Below are 6,000 nucleotides of genomic sequence, written 5' to 3'. Positions count from 1 at the left end.
TCACATAACTAATATAATACTATATCGTCAATGAACGTTACGCATGCGGACCCTACGGGTTCGAAAACTATGTAGACATGACCGAGACACGTATCCGGTCAATAACCAATAGCGGAACCTGGATGCCCATATTGGCTCCTACATATTCTACGAAGATCTTTATCGGTCGAACCGTTATGACAACATACGTAATTCCCTTTGTCCATCGGTATGTTAGTTGCCCAAGATTCGATCGTCGGTATTTCTATACCTAGTTCAATCTCGTTACCGACAAGTCTCTTTACTTGTTCCATAATACATCACCTCGTGACCAACTCCTTAGTCATTTGCTTGCAAGCTTATGATGTGCATTACCGAGAGGGCCCAGAGATACCTCTCTAATACTCGGAGTGACGAATCCTAATCTCGATCTATGTGAACTCAACAAACACCTTCGGAGATACCTGTAGAGCAACTTTATGATCACCCAATTATGTTGTGACGTTTGATAGCACACAAGTTAATCCTCCGGTATCCGGGAGTTGCATAATCTCATAGTGGAAGGAATATGTATTTGACATGAAGAAAGCGATAGCAATAAAACTGAATGATCATTATGCTAAGCTAACGAATGGGTCTTGTCCATCACATAATTCTCCTAATGATGTGATCCCGTTATCAAATGACAACATATGTCCATGGTTGGGAAACCTTAACCAACTTTGATCAACAAGCTAGTCTAGTAGAGGCTCACTAGGGACACGGTATTTGTTTATGTATTCACACATATATTTAAGTTTCCGGCCAATACAATTCTAGCATGAAAAATAAACCTTTATCATGAATAAGGAAATATAAAATAACAACTTTAATATTGCCTCTAGGGCATATTTCCTTCAAGTATGACTATCACCGCCCACAACTCTTTATGTTCTACTCGTGCATATGATCTACGCATAGACCTGGATCGGATGCCACTGTTGGGAATGTTGCAAGGAAAACAAAAAATTTATATGCACATGCAAGATCTATCCACGAAGATGCATAGCTACGAGAGGGGGAGAGCATCTTCATACCCTTGAAGATCGCTAAGCGGAAGCGTTTATTAACATGGTTGATGTAGTCGTACACCTTCACAATCCGTTCCGATCAAGTACAGAACGTATGGCACCTCCGTGTTCAGCACACGTTCAGGTCGATGACGTCCTCACCTTCTCGATCCAGCAAGAGAGGTGAAGTAGTAGATGAGTTCCGGTAGCACGATGACGAGGTGACAGTGTTGGTGAAGAAAAGTCTCCGCAGGGCTTCACCATGCACAATGGAAACTATGATGGAGGATAAACTAGAGGGGACAGGGTCGACGGCACACGGCTTGGTGAAACTTGATGTGTTCAAGGTGCTAGCCCTTCCCTTCTATTTATATGTTGAGCCATAGGGTCATAACTTGGAGAAAGAACTTCCTCAAAGTCAGTTTTGCCCGCAAGGAAGAGTCCTTTTCGGACTTCCAGGACCAGACGCCAGAGTCCTTGGCGTCTGGCCCAGACACCATGGGCCTCGGCATCTAGCCCAGGGCCAGACGCCAGGGTCTCGGGCGTTTGGCTCCTGGCCTCCGCAAGGCTGCTTTTGCACCAACATAAAGCCCCGTGGGCTTTACCCCTTGGCCTAACCATATGATCCTATATATCAATCTTTACCTCCGGACCATTCGGGAGCTCCTCGTCATGTCCGTGATCTCATCCAGGACTTCGAACAACATTCGTTCACCAATATACATAACTCATATAGTACTATATCATCAACGAACGTTAAGCATGTGGACGCTACGGGTTCGAGAACTATGTAGACATGATCGAGACATCTCTTTGATTAATAACCAATAGCGGGACATGGATGCCCATATTGGCTCCTACATATTCTACGAAGATCTTTATCGGCCGAACCTTATGACAACATACATAATTCCCTTTGTCCATTGGTATGTTTCTTGCCCGAGATTCGATCGTCGGTATCTCTATACCTAGTTCAATCTCGTTACCGGCAAGTCTCTTTACTCGTTCCTAATACATCATTCTGCAACTAACTCATTAGTCACTTTGCTTGCAAGGCTTCTTATGATGTGTATTACTGAGAGGGACCAGAGATACCTCTCTGGTACACGGAGTGAGAAATCCTAATGTGGAAATATGCCAACTCAACAAACACCTTCGGAGATACCTGTAGAGCATTTTTATGATCATCCAATTACGTTGTGACGTTTGATAGCACACGAGGTATTCCTCCGGTATCCTGGATTTTCATGATCTCATAGTCGAAGGAACATGTATTTAACATTCAAGAAAATAGTAGCAATAAACTGAACGATCATATGCTAAGCTAACGGATGGGTCTTGTCCATCACATCATTCTCCTAATGATGTGATCCCGTTATCAAATGACAATACATGTCTATGGTTAGGAAACCTTAACCATCTTTGATCAACGAGCTAGTCTAGTAGAGGCTTACTAGGGACACCGTATTCGTTTATGTATTCACACATGTATTTAAGTTTCAGATCAATACAATTCTAGCATGAATAATAAACCTTTATCATGAATAAGAAAATATAAAATAATAACTTTATGATTGCCTCTAGGGCTTATTTCCTTCAAATCTCAACTTCAAAGATGGGTGCCTCTAAATCATCATTTTAGAGAGTTGCACCTTTTGCTCAACAAAAAAAAATTGCCATTTAAACTAAAACCTTGTCTACTTATAGTTTATAAAAATATAGTAGTTACTAGCCACACCTAGCATATCTTTGATCTTAGTCATAGGACCATCCAAAGACTGGATATATGTTTTCTTCTGCTCTTGTTCGCTACTGCATGGAAATACGCAGTATTCCTAGCATCCTCCTTAATGTCTGTGTGTCTAAATCTCTGCTTGGCTTTGATCTCTTCTTGGAGCCAAATTTTCTATAGCTCTGAATGAATGAATTTAATCATTATAAATTTAGTTTCAGAGAGATCCGAGGATTTAGCCTTAATCTCTAATCTATTATAGTCCTCTAATAAGATCTTTTTGAATGTTTTTTCGGTTGGCCTCTTCACAGAGCTCTACCCTTTGGTAACTCGGGTGAGACTAGTATCAGATCTGCTGAAGATACAAAACATGTTCACAAATTCTATAAATATTGGAAGACACACATCCATGTTTAATGTTAAACCTCAAAAAAAGCTCCTAATTCGAACTACACTTAGAGAACCAAAAAGACAAAATCGGATGTGAACAGTGTCAAATACTATTCACCCAAAGCTATCACTATTCATAGTCAGATTTGTTATTTTTGAATCTCTAACTGTAAATCGGGTTTTGAGCTGATTCTTTTTGGAGTTGTAGACATATCCCGGAGGTATGTTGTAAAGAAAAATCAGAATTTTTTTGGATTGCCTAAATATAAAATATTATAGTTGATTCTACGATCTCACCTAAAAGACACATCCTATACTAGTCTCCCCCTTGGTAACTCTTCTAACCTTTCTAATCTTCTGTTGCCAACTATCAATGGGGGATTTAGAAGAGACCGTTTCATTCCGGAATTTTGGCAACTAGGTCCTTAATATCCCCTCTGAGCAGCCACTACTTCTCAAGTTTGTACTTGCTGATTTTGGAGACACATCAAGCCCGCAATCCCAGATCAATGGGGTATGATCACTACCACATCCAAGCAAGGCACCTAAAGGAAAGAATTATCTAATTCAGTATAACAGAAGAGCGTATCTATAGTTGACATGTTCAAGGTAGCCTGATTGTTGGCCCAATTAAATTTTCCTACTAGAGAATTTAATCTCTATCAGGCTCCAAATTTTAATCCAAGCATTAAAATTGCCACTCCATCCGTGGTTAATGATACATTTACTCTTACCTCTAGAACATCCAACAACATTAAAATTCCCCTAATAAGAGTGGGAGTAGAAGCATCTATGAGCATGTTGTGTAGCTATGAAAGAAAGGCTTGTTGCCGTTCTCATAAGGAGAGCCACACGCAACAATAACACAAAAATCCTTATTATTACAGTTGAGCTTAACATTACAAATAACTAAAAATCCAAGACAACCCAAGAAATAGCATACAAAATATCTAAATCCACTCCTATTAGGATGCCACAAGCAGCGCCCTTAGATTGTAGATGGTTCCAACTAAAGTTTCTATTGCTTGCTAAAGATTTCAGGTAGGAGTAAAATAATTCTCCTTCTTAGTTTCTGGAAAACCAATAATACAAGAATGTGTTTTGTCTATGATATTTGAAATCAAGGTTTTGTTACCATGTGCAACTATGCCTCTAACATTCTAGAAAAGAGAGTTCATTGGCAAAACTTTGTATAGGTATAGTATGCACCATTTTACATTTACTATTTAATTATGAATTTGTTTTGAGTTGCTTTGGTATATGAAAGAAAATATAATTAAAAAAAGTTGTTAGCAACGTTCAGCCCTGGATTTTAGGATTTGAACTACAGTACTAGGGGTTAGTTTTCAGGATTTGAATTACAATGTTACCAGCCTTCGGCAAAGTTTGTATCACTGGTAGCGTTTCATCCACAGCTGTTGTTGGTTAGTTGTGAGGATGCACGGAGGACGAAATGGTTAGCTTACAGGATTTTAGGATTTTAATTACAGTGTTAGGGGTTTCTTGTTCCTGTTTTTTTCGTATACATGTGTTTCTCGTTAAAGTAACGCCACGAACCTTGGAGTTGCCCTTAGAACCCACGGGAGGCTGCGCGAGTGGATCGTGCTTAAACCGTTCAAGGTGTAACGCCACGAACCTTTGTGTCTCCCTCTTGGAGGAAACGCCGTGAGGGAGGAAACGTTGTGGTCTATGACGTGTGCTCGCTTGCCATGTCGGATGGTCAACTCGAGGTCCTAGCACGTGGGGCGGGAGCAAATGTTGTTGACCTCGACGTCTTCCATATAACGCAGACGCCGTGATGGGTGGCGTTCCATCAATGTTTATGACGACTCTGTGTTTGCGCACAGCATCCGTGCCGTCTATATTCATATGAAGCACGCTCCGTACGATGAATCGATGATGCGGCGAATCTACTAGAGTTGCTCTTGTAAGCTGTACATTTGCTATGAAGTCAGGGTTAGTGTATACATATTCATTCATACCTACCACACAACCTGTTTTGTTCAGAAATTCGACCAGCTCCTTGGTGTACCGCTGCCAGCCACTCGATCCTTTTTTGCAATGGGCCTGCCAAATAATAGAAAAGTGACTTTCCTTGCTCGCTGGTACGCACGTAAGCGAAGTTGAAGATCACGGACGACAATCTCGTGCTATCGACAGACCTCGAATTCCCTGCTGCATGGTTTTCTGCTGCTAGATCTAACTGACTTATGTTTGGGGCGTTCATGTTTGCCAGGCCCAGCATGTGGTGCTTGTTCCTCTTTCCATGCATGCATGCATGCACTATACTGGACCCTGCTAAACCGATGCATGTGAGCGCCCTTTTATTATCGAGATGAGTTGTAAATTGTAATAATCCTGTCATCGTGCATGAAATTCCACCGCGTTCACATTCACAAACTGATTAAATTGCAGAATTTATAAGGACTTTGTGCGCACGCGTATTTGGCGTATATTTAGGAAGGAGAATGGGAGTTTGAACAGGAATTTGAATTGAGATTATACATGAGATGAGTAGTTTTATTCTTAATTTTCTATTTTGCCCATAATAAGAATTATGCTTGAGAACTTGAGAGGGAGTTTTGTTTTTTTATTTGGTTTATAGAAATGACGAGGGACTAGACGGGGAAGGTAACGTAAGTTGGGACGATGGATTAAGATGGTTTCACTATAACAATTTTCTCCCAACTCCCAAGTTAATAGAACAATGGGATTTGGATTCTTAGTTCCCATGCCTAATCTCTTCTCAATTTTCAACCCCCTAACCAAACGGTAGATTTAACGTATGACGACTAGGAAACCTCAGTGGTTTTGATAGGTGCCACTTTTTGATCAGCTACACTTATTCCT

This window comes from Triticum dicoccoides, chromosome 4B (genome assembly GCF_002162155.2).
Source record: "Triticum dicoccoides isolate Atlit2015 ecotype Zavitan chromosome 4B, WEW_v2.0, whole genome shotgun sequence".
Classification (NCBI taxonomy): domain Eukaryota; kingdom Viridiplantae; phylum Streptophyta; class Magnoliopsida; order Poales; family Poaceae; genus Triticum; species Triticum dicoccoides.
This window is presented reverse-complemented; position numbering follows the sequence as displayed.